Below are 14784 nucleotides of genomic sequence, written 5' to 3'. Positions count from 1 at the left end.
GGGTATGAAAACATAGCATTCATTTGGCATATTTATAGCACATAAAATTCTATTCCCTTCCGATAATCTCGGAATATAAGTATTCACGTATCACAAAATGACCTCATTTGCCCTTACCTTCGTATCTTCCTTGCTTAAGATTGACCGCAAAATCTAAATGTAATTGAATGTGAATGTGTCCAATAAATACGGCTCAATCAATCTATGCTTCTCTTTTTCTTTTCTTTTTTCTCTTATTTATGGAGTAAATATCTGCAACTTTTATAAGACATAGTACAAATAATTGGAACTTAATTTTTATTTTAATTTATAAAAATAAGTCGATGAGGTTGCTCATCTCATTTTATCTTTAATTCACTTAGCAAGACAACGTAAAGCGAAGACTTAAAATATCAATTCATCCTTAACTTGTAATTAATGTGAATTCTTCAATTCTCTCATGATCATCCTTATTTCTGAAAACCAAAGGTACATAAAATTTACTTTTTATTCTTATTCTCGTAGAATTGAATAACATGTATATCCATATATTTGAACTCATATCGACCCAAATATTTATGAAATAATTTTTTTTACAAAAATAAATTCATCAAAGCAAAAACCAAAGAAACATCTAATTATCCATATTTAATATTTAATGTACAGTACATCTTCTCTTTAAACCCAAATGATAGTTAATAAGTTATAATTTCATAAACTTCTAAATAAATAAATTATAAATATTTTAATAAATTAATATTAGTGTAAGAGCGCATATTTTATATATATATATATTATTCCATATCTGATTTAAAAAGTATTAGTTATATTCATAATTATGTCTTCAATCTAAATATTTTCTGATACCAAGACAAGACAAGGTCAAACAAAAATACAAGTTTATTTATCATTTTTAGTTTAATTTATTTTATATTTTGTTAATGAAGTTATTGGATCAATTACGTAAGGATGAATAATTGAATATTTTATCATCCTTCCTCTCATTTAAAAAATTAAGATATTTAGTTTCCTATTTTCAAAATTCGTAATTTTAGTCTAATTTTTTTTTTCTTGACTTGTCTTTTTTTCTTATATTTAACTAATTAATTAAATATTTTATGGTACCGTAATTGAAGATGTCTGATCCAGGTTGAATTGAACATTAAATAAAATAATATATGTAAAATTTAGGATTGAATCGAAATATGAATTTTCTAACCAAATGTCTCTTTTAAAATTGGGATGAGAATTGTGGATGGAAAAAAATAGGATGACCAAATAGCATGACAAGGTTATAATTTTTTATTTTTTTTAAGGTTTTTATGTAAAAACTATAAAATATAATAAATTTTACTAATTGTAATAGAATAGTTAGGCAAAATTATACTTCTACCTCATAATAAATGTATTAGTGCTGGCTAATTAAAAAAATAAAAATGAATTGTATAGTTAATAAAATATAACTATTTTTATTTTAAATTTGAAAATACTATAAATAAATAGAAAAGTAGAAAGCTGAATACTGAAGACGTGAACAATGGTTAATAGATAGAGGAGAAGATGAAGGATGTGTTGCAATCCAAGAATTTTCAAACATGCGATGTCTCCAACTGTTTGGCATCTTTGACACGTTAAAGTCAATATCGTAACTTTATTTTTACAGGGTTTAATTTTAAACCTTCAGTTTCACATAATTATTTTAACTCTTTAAAAATAATTTTATAAAAAGTAATCCTCTAAAAAATAAAATTACACCTGTTTAGTCTTTTAAAACAAATATGTAGAAATTAGTTTTGTTGTTAATCATTTTCCCTGTATTGTGTTAATTATATATTGTTTATTTGACAGTGTGAAAATCATGTGACCAATGTTTCATTGAATTCCAAAACAAATATTGAGTTTACTCAGCATTATAAGTTGAAGCAAACAAATATTCAAATTCCACAAAACTCGTTAGTGGCTTGATTGCCGGATAATTCAGCTTCATTAAGCTCTCATGCAAAATGCCAATATTAACTCGATTAAACCTATCCTTATACATTTTTAATTTATTTTCTTTCATAATTAAATTATTTTTTATTAAATTATATAATTAAAGATAATCCTCATCTTACAAAACTTTAACTGGAAATTAAAAGGATACAACTTACTTATAATTAGCTTTCCAAATAAGAAGTTCTATTATAGAAGTATGATTTCCAAACTCAAGCCAAATACACTGAAAATGTAGCTATATATTCTGCCTTACAAGATGAGAGAACAACTACATTTTGCTTCTTAGAACACCAAGAAATTGGTGTTTTCAGATATTTGAAAAAATATCCATAGGTGTTTTTCCTTCCCACTTTATCATCACACCAATCTGAATCACTCCAACCTCCAAACAATCTTCAAATTCATTCAAGCTTACTAGAAAACAGTAAGTCATACGTTGTTGTCTCCTTAAGATAACTCATTATGTGCTTTGCTGCTGCCATATGAGAGACTCTTGAATTACACATGAATCTGCTTATTAGTCCAACTGCATAGCATATGTCAGGCCTACTTGCTGCATTCTCCTCCAAGGTTTCAAATTTCCAGCAACAAGTACCCTAACTTCATTGCATTGATCCATACTGAATCTGTTGAGCACTTCATTAATGTATTTCCTTTGATGCAGAATAATACTTTTATCTGTGTATACAAATTTCATTCCCAGAAAATAACTAAGCATTCCCAAATTTGTCATTTTAAAAGCAGCCTTCAATCTATTTTTGAAATGCTCAATCTCTGTTATTAAGCTCCCTGTGATCAACAAATCATCCACGTATAAACATAGGCATATAGTACTTTTAGAGGATGGAAATTATAAGAAAATGATAAAAAATGGTAAGAAGAAGAGATGTTTCTTATTCTCTTACATCACTTCTAGGAAATATATAGGGAGTTTCTCTCCCCCAAATTACAATCTAATTATGTAGGATACTAGATTCTATAATTATTAAATTAATTGCATATAATTGGGTACAATATCGTCAAATATTACATACAATAATTGCATATAATTTGATAATTATTATTTCCTTAATACTCCCCTCAAGTTGGTAGGTGATAAGTGTCTAATTTCAGTAATATTTCATATTAAAATATAGGCACTTATGAGGATTTATTGCTAATTTACATATAAAATAATCCCTAATTTATGAATTTATACCTTTTTACATTTTTTATGATCTTTATTTGAATAAGAGTATTTTATTCTCAAATTTGGTGTTAATTGCAGATTTCTAAGGAAGATTGGAGATTTGGATTAAAGATGAATGATTTGAGCTAAAAAGACAAAGATAGAAGGTCCCAGAATGGAAAAAGATGCAAAGAAAGATTTGACCTTTTTTTATGTTTTATCATTTCGCCCATTAGCGCGACATAGAAAACAACCTAACCCTAGAAAACTAGGATAAATAGAGGGCTAGAGGCTCAACCTTAGTGTGCCAGATTGAGAGGAAAACACCATAGAGTGAATTGTAACCCAATTGGGAGAATGGAAGGTGATAGAAGTATGCGTGGCTAATTCTATCCTTTGGGATTGGGAGTAATCTGCTCAAACTCTTATGTATTGAGGTGATATTTTATATATTAATATTCAGTTCTTGATTGATTATTGGTATTGTTGTTTTACTTTTAATTCTCCGTGACAAATTGAGAATCTTAAATCTGACCGGGAGGTATTTTTAGGGTTCAGACCTAAACAACAATACTTAACATATTTGAGTGCTAGGAATAGACTTGAAATGTTAATTGCTATTAAACGTCTGAGCTTCGTTCTAAGTTGTTCTTATAAGTATGCGAGGGATCGATAGTTAGGGAACATTCTTAAGGATTTTATATGCGAGGAATCGATATAAATGATTTTTATACGGGCATCAATTTCAATTAAAGAACTTAATATTAACACTCTAATCAAAATACATGAGAGTGAGAGAGATGAAACTTAATCCCAATTTTTCCAATTGAAGCAACTAATTCTTTGTTTGTTTTCTTATTGATCAGTGCCAACATAATCACTTCAAACTCTTTTTTATTATTGTTCTGTTGTTATATTTAGCGAATATTGTACTCGATAATTCACTGTTCTTTGTGGGATCGATATCCGTCCTTAGGACAATTATTACTTCTGACAAACGCGGTACACTTGCCGTAAAAAGTCATCAAGTTTTTGGCGCCGTTGCCGGAGACAGGTTTTGATTTGTTGAGTATAATTTTCTAAATATTGTGAATATTTTAATTGTTTTGATTTGTTTTAATTTTTTATTTTTTTTACAGATTTTATTTTATTTTTTTATTTTATTTTAGTTTGTTGATTTGCTTATTATTTTGATTTTAGTTATTTCTATTTTTTTTCAGATTTAGTTTGATTTTTGTTTTGATTTTATTTTATTTTAGTTCTTTTTAGGTTTAGTTACGTAGTTTTATTTAGGTTTAGGTAGTTTTTATTTGTTTTAATTATTTATCTATTACTAGTTTTAGCTTTTATTTTTACGTTAGTTTACGTAGTATCTTTAAAATAAGTTAGTTAGTTGTTTACGTTTTGTTTTATCTGTTTTATTCTATTTTGTTTTTATTTCTAGTATTTATTTTATTCTGTTTTTATTTCTTGATTTTAGTTATTTCTCGTTTTCATTGTTTTCTTCTATTCTGTTTTAGTTTTTATTTTATTTATATATTTTTATTTTTATTTTTGTTATATTTTTTATTTTTATTTTTTTCTGAATATCTTTGTTTTATTTTCTTAGTGTCATTTTAGTGTTTTGTTTTTGTTTTATTTTATCTTTAAGTTTTAATTTGTAGTTTATTGATTTTATTTTAGTTAGCTATTTAAATTCTTGTTTATTTTTGAATTTTTGAATAAAAATAATTAAATAATAATATAAAATATAAAATTGGGGTTACTACTTGTGATTTTTTCCTTCTAACTCTTGCATTAGTTGTTTTTATATGATATTGAGAGGTCAAGTTCCAGAAGACCACTTGCTATTTGAAGCAGAAATTGAGAAGGTGGCCAGAAAAAATCGAAAATCAAAGACAAAAGAGAATCAAGAAGATAATAGAGAGTATTCTTCAACATCTTCTTCTTTTTCCATTGATATTTTTCAGGAGAATAACAACATGGCGGGGGAGGAAACACCACCTCCTAGGAGAACTCTTGGAGATTACGCCATACATCAAGGGCCTAGACACTTTTCTAGCATTGCAGTGCCTGCAACTAACAGGGCCTTGGAGATGAAGCCTGCATTCCTTACCCTCATTAGTACCAATCAATTCACGGCGATGGATCATGAGGATCCTCATACACACTTGGCTACTTTTTATGAATTGGTGGGAACTATGGGTTTCCAATCAGGTGATCTTGAGAGTATATACATGCGTTTATTTCCTTTTTCTTTGGCAGGGAAAGCAAAGGAGTGGCTTATATCTCATCCTAATCAGAGTTTAACCAAATGGAAGGATGTGGAGGAAAAATTTTTGCAAAGATTTTTCCCAATCTCTCGCTACATCAATGCTAAGTCTGAAATATCTATGTTCAGACAAGGGGTAGAAAAGTCTTTCTGTGAGGCATGGGAGAGATTCAAGAGGATGCTGAGAAAATGCCCAAACCATGGGTTTGAAGATATTGCTCAACTGAGCATATTTATTAATGGTCTCAGATCAAATACAAAGATGCTCCTAGATGCCGCGGCTGGTGGCACAATGATGGTTGTTGATGCAGATCAAGCAACGAGGATTATAGAAGCTTTGGCCACAACTGACTATCAAGCTCAACATGATAGACAAAATCATCAAAAAAGAGGAGTATTGGAGTTAAACACTGCAGATGCATTGCTAGCTCAAAACAAAATTCTGACACAGCAACTGACCGCACATATGACCCAATTACCCCAAAAGTTGCATGCTGTTCAATCACTCCAAAGTCAGAATGTACCTCTCAGGTGTGATTTTTGTGGAGGTGATCATCCTAATGGTCACTGTTCTTATCAGAACAACGCATCCGAAGTTGAGGTGAATTATATGGGCAATCAAGGAAGGCAAGGCGGTTTTTCTAACAATTATCCTCAAGGTTGGAAAAATAATCAAAATCAGAATTTTGGATGGAAGCAAGACTATAATTCATCCAACAAGCAAGGGCCTTTCCAACAGCAGCATCAATCGAATTCTCCATCTATTCCTGACAGGATGAATAAAGTGAAAGATGTTTTGTCAAAGATTGTGAGTACACAGGAAAATAGTATGGCTACGATTAGGAGCATGGAAACTCGGATAGGACAGCTAGCTAAACAAATGTCACAACTCACACAAACTGTAGAAGGGAAAATTGGCCAATTCTCAGCTAACACTACCACCAACCCCAAGGAGCAGTGCAATAACATCACTACTAAAGGTGATGAGAAAACTAGAGAAGAAAATGGTGAGATGGTGAAGGTTGAAAAAGAAAAGGAAAAAAATAAGGAAGAGGGAGAAAATTGTGAAATTGTAGAAATCGCAAAAGAAATATCCCAGAGGAACATAAAAAAAGAAAAGGAAGGATTATTTTCTGACAATTTGCTTCCAAAAAATTATTTTGCAGGATGGCCAGAGAAAAAGACATATTTTGATGAAGTTAGAAGGAAGATATGTTGTTTTAAAAATAAATATGGAGAGAAGGAAGCAGGGAGCAGTTTCTCAAAAACTTTGCCAAAGAAATTCAGGGATCCAGGGAGTTTTACTATTTCTGTGTCAATTGGTAATTTATTTGTGTATAATGCTTTATTGGACTTAGGGTCAAGTGTAAATTTGATGTCATTATCCATGTTAAGACAGATAGGTAACTTGGAGGTTAAACCCACCAAGATGCAGTTACAATTGCCTGACAGAACAGTGAAGTATCCCTATGGTGTGGTTGAAGATGTCCTTATGCAAATAGACAAATTCATATTTCCGGTGGATTTTGTTATCCTGGACATGAAAGAAGATGAGGATGTCCCTTTGATTATCGGCAGACCTTTAATGAAAACTGCTAAAGTCATAGTTGATGTTGACAAGGGAGAAATTCTTGTAAGGTCTCATGATGAAGAGGTAAAATTTAATCTTTTTAATGATGTAACCAAGTGTATTGCAGATGAGACTGGGAAACAAGAGGAAATTCCAAGAAATAGTGAAAAGATGAAGAGTTCAAAGTCAAAGGAGAAAGTTATACGTCATGAAAAGTTAGAGGCAAAAGGAGACAATCAAGGAAAGCTAGTGGAAGGAGAGGAGTATCGTCCAGGACAACCTATCATGCTCAACGCAGGTAGGGGTAGAGGAAGGAAGAAAACAAGAAAATTATGGGTCATCAAGGAATTGAAGAAGGATGGAAAAATTGAAGTTGAAGAGCCATATTCAAGACGGATAAAAGTGATAACAAAAGCACGGGTGGAACAAGATAAATATCCTCCTTGAAATAAACAGGCGTCAAGCTAAATGACGTTAAATGAGCGCTTACTGGGAGGCAACCCAGTCCACATTTTAGTTTTATGTTGTTACCTTTGTTTATTTTATTTTTCAAAAAAAATAAAAAAATAAAAAAATAAATAAAAAATCTTGTATGCCTCCTAATCATTTTGCAGGTTATGTATTTTGACCTGAGGACAGGTTCTATTAGTCAAGGGGGCAGATCCAGCAAATGAAGCAAGACTATAGATAAAATTTTTAACAAAAAGCTGGATGACTTCTTAAGAAGAGAGGATTGAGCAAAAATATGGTTCTATCTCTCTAATTCTCTTTTCTTTTCAATTATTTAAATTTTATTTTCTGTTTAGTTTTTATTTATTTTATTTTATTTTTCGGTTATTTTGTTTTGTTTTTTTATTTGTTTTTTTTAGTTTGTTTTAATTGCTTATTTTGTGTTTTGAATAAATTTGTTGTTTTTGTTAGTTTGTTAGTTTTAGGTTTTGAATTATCTTTCTTGAATAAATTTTCAGTTTTAATTTGTTTGCTTTCTAGTTTATTTTTCTCAAATAAAAAAAGAACTAGAATATTAATTTTGAATTGTGGAAAAAAGAATTTGTGTTTAGATATTAAACAGTGAGATGAATTAGACACAGGTTAGAAAAGAAAATATGATTGAATCCCTATTCAAATGTAGTTAAAATTATGATACATGAAAATTTAACAGGATGATTGATTAGGACAAATAATGACAAGACAAAAAGGAATGAGACCATTTAAACCAAGTGAGTGTGTGAACCTTAAACAGTTTTGAGAGTTTTACTGATGAATTGACAGTTGTGGTTGCTTAATTTTTATTTTTGTTGCATCATAAAAGATCATGAAGATGATTGAGGCATTTGTTTGTGTTAATTAGGGGTCAGGGCCAAAAAGCCAACCTTTATATTAGAATTCCAATTTTTTTATATCCCCTTTGGGCTAAGAAATTTTTTGTTAATATTGCACCTTAACCTTTATTGATATAATTTTCTACCCTTTAGCATGTCTAAGGAAGGAGAACATAGATGCAATACATATAGAAAAGGGAATGGTTGGTTCTGATTTTGAAAGTTCAAAAAGTTGAAAATAGGAAGAATCTTTTCCTATTATTGAAAAAAAAAACAGAAACAGAAGAAGAAAAAGAAATAAAAAAAAAGAAAGATAGAAAAAAATTTCATGAAAAGAAAGAAGATGAGGAAAAATGTGACATCGAAAGAAAGTGGTAATTAGATAACATGTATGTTCTCTATAATTGGATTGTAGGTATGTTCTTCTTCTTTAAGATGTGCATTTTGTTATCTAAGAAAAACCAATATTTTTTTGGAAGCCCAGCCTCATTACAACCCTGTAAAAGACCTAAAGATTCATGTTTCTAATATGTTTCTAATGTGTTTGTGATTTGAAGATGAAATGAAAAGCAACTGTGATTTGTTATGATTCAGTGAAAATAGAGAGAAACACTTATACGTGAGCATATGAGAAGATATTCCTTGATGAATTTTCATTTATTTGTTTTGATTTTATCCTGAAAATTGATTGTGTCTATAATTTTCTATATTTGAAATTGGAAGCATCATAAGTTTCTAATTTGATTTGTTGTTTAGTGAATTAAGCTGTTTGATATTTAAATTCAAATATACTCATTTACTTTGCTTGAGGACAAGCAAGATTTTAAGTTGGAGAGAGTGATAAGTGTCTAATTTCAGTAATATTTCATATTAAAATATAGGCACTTATGAGGATTTATTGCTAATTTACATATAAAATAATCCCTAATTTATGAATTTATACCTTTTTACATTTTTTATGATCTTTATTTGAATAAGAGTATTTTATTCTCAAATTTGGTGTTAATTGCAGATTTCTAAGGAAGATTGGAGATTTGGATTAAAGATGAATGATTTGAGCTAAAAAGATAAAGATAGAAGGTCCCAGAATGGAAAAAGATGCAAAGAAAGATTTGACCTTTTTTTATGTTTTATCATTTCGCCCATTAGCGCGACATAGGAAACAACCTAACCCTAGAAAACTAGGATAAATAGAGGGCTAGAGGCTCAACCTTAGTGTGCCAGATTGAGAGGAAAACACCATAGAGTGAATTGTAACCCAATTGGGAGAATGGAAGGTGATAGAAGTATGCGTGGCTAATTCTATCCTTTGGGATTGGGAGTAATCTGCTCAAACTCTTATGTATTGAGGTGATATTTTATATATTAATATTCAGTTCTTGATTGATTATTGGTATTGTTGTTTTACTTTTAATTCTCCGTGACAAATTGAGAATCTTAAATCTGACCGGGAGGTATTTTTAGGGTTCAGACCTAAACAACAATACTTAACATATTTGAGTGCTAGGAATAGACTTGAAATGTTAATTGCTATTAAACGTCTGAGCTTCGTTCTAAGTTGTTCTTATAAGTATGCGAGGGATCGATAGTTAGGGAACATTCTTAAGGATTTTATATGCGAGGAATCGATATAAATGATTTTTATACGGGCATCAATTTCAATTAAAGAACTTAATATTAACATGCTAATCAAAATACATGAGAGTGAGAGAGATGAAACTTAATCCCAATTTTTCCAATTGAAGCAACTAATTCTTTGTTTGTTTTCTTATTGATCAGTGCCAACATAATCACTTCAAACTCTTTTTTATTGTTCTGTTGTTATATTTAGCGAATATTGTACTCGATAATTCACTGTTCTTTGTGGGATCGATATCCGTCCTTAGGGACAATTATTACTTCTGACAAACGCGGTGCACTTGCCGTAAAAAGTCATCAGTAGGTGAAGATCAAGAACCCCCAACTTGTGTCGTAGTGTCAAAAATCGTTCCTTGCCCAATGCCTTCGTAAAAATATCTGCGAGCTGATACTGTGTCGGTACATATGAAGGACTGATTATCCCAGCTTGTAATTTTTCTCACACAATGTGGCAGTCTATCTCAATGTGTTTTGTGCGTTCATGAAATACTGGGTTTGCTGCTATATGTAATGCCGCTTGATTGTCACAGAAAAGTTGAGCTGGCAAGTTACATGGCACCTTTAAATCCTACAATAGATATCGCAACCAAACTATCTCCAAACAATTGGCCATTGCGCGGTATTCTGCTTCCGCTGATGATCTTGATACGTTTGTCTGTTTTTTTGACTTCCATGAGATAATAGAGGAACCAAGAAAAATGCAATACCCAGATACTGATCTCCGAGTTGTCTGACAACCTCCCCAGGCTGAGTCGCAATAAGTTGTCAATGTAAGATTGTTTTCAGATGGCAATAGCAATCCTTGTCCTGGTGATCCTTTGATGTACTTTAGGACTCGAATTGCGGCATCCCAATGAGATTTCCGTGGATCCTGTATATATTGACTTAGGGTCCTAACCGAAAATGCTATGTCAGGCCGAGTAACCGTGAGGTATATCAGTCGTCCCACGAGTCGCCTGTATTTGACTGGATCCTTTAATAACTCTCCATCGTCTGGTGTGAGTTTTAGGTATTGTTCCATTGGAAATTTGTCTGGACGAGCACCTGTGAGTCCCGTATCCTGCAAAATATCAAGCGCATATTTTTTTTGGGACATGTAAATACCAGCTTTGGAACGGGATCCCTAGAAAATATTTTAGGTCTCCAAGATCTTTAATGCGAAATTGTTGTAATAAACAATCTTTAACACGCTGAATTTCTGTCAAATCATTTCCCGTCAAAAGAATATCATCCACATAAATCAAAAGGGCAGTAAATGATGAGTTATTCTGTCTTGTGAATAGAGAGTAATTTGTCTTGGACTAACCCTACAGATTTAATCACATGAGAAAATGTTGAAAACCATGTTCGAGATGCTTGTTTGAGACCATAAAGGATTTGTTGAGTCGACATACAATGTTCTCCCCCTGTCGATGGTGCCCGGGTGGCAAGTCCATGTAAATAATTTCATGTAAGAAGGCATTTTGCACATCTAGCTGGTGAGTAAACCAATTTCTGGCTGCTGCAATGGTGAGGAGACACCTCAAAGTTGTTAATTTTGCTGTTGGTGAAAAAGTTTCAGAATAGTCGACACCTTCAATCTGAGTGTACCCCTTTGCGACAAGGCGCGCCTTATATCTGTCGACGCTACCATCTGAGTTGTAGTTTATTTTATAGACCCATTTGCATCCGATGGGTTTCTGCCCAGCGGGTAACGGTGTCAAGGTCCACGTTTGATTTAGCTGCAAGGCGGAAAGCTCTTAGTCCATTGCTTTTTGCCAATTTGGATCAAGGATAGCTTGAGCATAAGTGTAAGGTTCTTTGGTGGCTATGATGTTAGCAAGATATGCACTATGTGTAGAAGAAAATCGTGAATTAGAAAGAAAATGATGCATAGGATACCTGGTTCCATTCGTTTGGTCTTGGGCAGTGGTCAAATGATTGGCTTGGGATCTCGTTACGTAGTCTTGAAACCAGGAAGGTTGGGTTGATGTGCGACTGGATCGTCGAACAGGAAGGTCGGTTGGAGAAGGTTTGGTAATGGGTGCTAAACTTCTTGGCATGGGAGAAGGTTGGTCTAGTGGAGGTTCAGGTGTATTATGACGAGTAGGAGAAGAATGTTGGTTTGATGGAGGTTCAGGTGTATTGTGACGAGTAGGAGAAGAAGGTTGGTTTGATGGAGGTTCAGGTACATTGTGATGAGTAAGAGAAGAAGGTTCATCGAGTGAATGTTGGACAGGAGTGGGTAAGTCAATGTCAATAGTGGGCAAAATACCTTGTAATAGAGGTGAGGATGGTGTCTGTGACTGTTGGCAGAATGGGAAAACACTTTCATGGAAGATGACATCCCGACTTGTAAAAAAAGTGTCTGCATCTATATCAAATAATTTGTATGTTTTTTTTATTGTGAGGATAACCAATGAAGATGCATTGTCGGGCGCGTGGATCAAATTTTTGCTTAGGTGAAACAACAGTTGCGTAACAGAGGCAACCAAAAGTTTTTAGGTGAGAAAGTGAAGGTGGTTGATTATATAGTAGCTCAAAAAGTGATTTATTTTTTAGTAAAGGTGATGGCAAACGATTAATGATATATGTGGCGGTTAAAACGCATTCTCCCCAAAATTCTAATGGTAGATTGGACTGAAATAGGAGGGCTCGTGCTGTGTTTAAAACATGTCTATGTTTGCGTTCTACTACTCCATTTTGTTGAGGGGTGTAGACGCAAGTGCGTTGACATTCAATACCTTTTTTGAGAAAAAAAATCATACATTGAAATAAATTTCAGTCCGTTGTCTGTTTAGCTTTGGGACAAATACTACCATGATTATGAATGGGAATGAGATTTTTACTGATAGGGATAGGTAGTAAGGGAGATACAAGTTGTAGACACGCCAGAGAAGGATGTCCAAGACGCTTGTGCCATAAATCAGGATCGGTCGATATTTGAGATGCGTGGGCTTGGTTTGGAAGAGGGGACATGTAGTATAAGCCTGCGTGTTGTTTACTCGAGTCAATCATCCTTCTCGTAGCCAAGTCCTGTAAAACGCAACCATGTGGAGTAAAAACGACACAACAATTTAGTGAACTGGTTATCTTACTAATGGACATGAGATTTAAATTAAAAGAAGGAACACAAAGAACATCTTTGACAGTGATTTTGTCATTGAATTTAATTGTGCCTGTAGATGAGATGAGCGCAATTGAGCTTGTGGGCAGATTAACATTCGAATTAAATGATGATGAAGTGTGTGTGAAAAATTGTGAATCCGATGCAATGTGATCGGTTGCTCGGCAAGCAGACTTGCAGAGCTAACAAACGTGTTATTGTTGAGCGAGTAAATAGCCCTTGCCAATTGCTGAATTTGCTCGGCACTGAAGCGTTGTACGAGGTGCCTTCTTTGCCAGACATGATTTTTTATTTAGGGGATAAAAATGGAGAGGCTGTCAGGGCACCAAGATCGGTGCTCTGATACCATATAAGAAAATGATATAAAATGGTAGGAAGAAGAGATGTTTCTTATTCTCTTATGTGTATATTACATGTATAGGAAATATATAGGGAGTTTATCTCCCCAAATTACAATCTAATTATGTAAGATACTAACCATGAGATAGATTCTATAATTATTAAATTAATTGCATATAATTGGGTACAATATCGTCAAATATTGCATACAATAATTGCATATAATTTGATAATTATTATTTCTTTAATAGAAATTGATGCACTTGAACATTTAATAGATAAAAATAAAAATAGAATTTGTTAAGGAAAAGAAAATCTAAACTTTTAGATATTTTAAAATATGAAAAAATATTTTAATTTGAATAAAAATATTTAAGAATGTCACACTAACATCATCGCCCACATGAATTAAAATGTTCTTATCTTATATAGATGTCAAAGAATAGTTGAACAAGGCATTTAAAGACATGAAGAATCTTGATATAAAGAGTATTTAATGATGTAACTTAGAATAATTGAGTAATTATTTTTTGCTTTTATTTGGAATATGGACTTTTTTTAATTGATGCATTATAGTATTATTTTATTGTTTTTAAGAAAACCTTTATTATTATTTTCGAGGTTCTTTTAAATCTTTTGAAAACGTTATAGTTAATTATTATATTAAAATGTAGTTGATTATTTTGTATTCATTCAAATTAGATATTCACATTAAATTATATATCATTACCACTATGGGTAAAATAATCGATTTTGTAGTAATATTGATTATTTGAAATTGGACTTAAATATAATTTATTACAGTTTTGTATTTGAATTTTCTGATTCAGTCTTAAACGACAAATCCAATATGATTAAAAATAATTAATTAATATGTGTTAAATAATTTTTTATTTTTTTGAAAATTTGATATAAAACAAATATATCATTCACAGTCAAACCTTTTAATGTACAAAAGTTCTAAATAAAAGTAAAACATTTTGTGTTCATGAACCTTGGATAAAACATCTATATATCTTACAGAAATCGATATAAGAACTTATAAATAATAGAGGTAAAATATATTTTCTTTAACCATGTAACACTTTATGATTTGTTTAATAGTAAATCTAGCATTTTGGACAATTAAAATCCAAAATGAATATTGGTGACTAATACGATGATTGGTTCTCTTTGAATGATTGGGCTTTAGTGGTGCGTGATTCTTTGGGTATTTGCTGTTAGTGTTTCTTTTTTCTGTTAAATGCTAAATCTGGATGGTTCAGTTTTATAGTTAGGCTGTGTGCTTTTTTTTTTAATCCTCTGTACCAACTCTGACTTTTTAATAAGGTTGGCACTTGAAGTGTCTCTTTTAATTTTATTTCAGCTGATAAAAAAAAAACCGATGAGTTATAT

At 31.8% G+C, this 14784-nt stretch overlaps 1 pseudogene; it reads right to left on the bottom strand.

The window, feature by feature from the left end:
- Positions 1-5515: 5515 nt before the first annotated feature.
- On the bottom strand, positions 5516-5621 carry LOC137833765 (small nucleolar RNA R71; annotated as a pseudogene).
- Positions 5622-14784: the final 9163 nt, after the last annotated feature.

This window comes from Phaseolus vulgaris, chromosome 6 (assembly GCF_051622355.1).
Source record: "Phaseolus vulgaris cultivar YP4 chromosome 6, ASM5162235v1, whole genome shotgun sequence".
Classification (NCBI taxonomy): domain Eukaryota; kingdom Viridiplantae; phylum Streptophyta; class Magnoliopsida; order Fabales; family Fabaceae; genus Phaseolus; species Phaseolus vulgaris.
The sequence above is the reverse complement of the archived record's forward strand: the minus strand, read 5'-3'. Positions and strand labels throughout refer to the sequence as shown.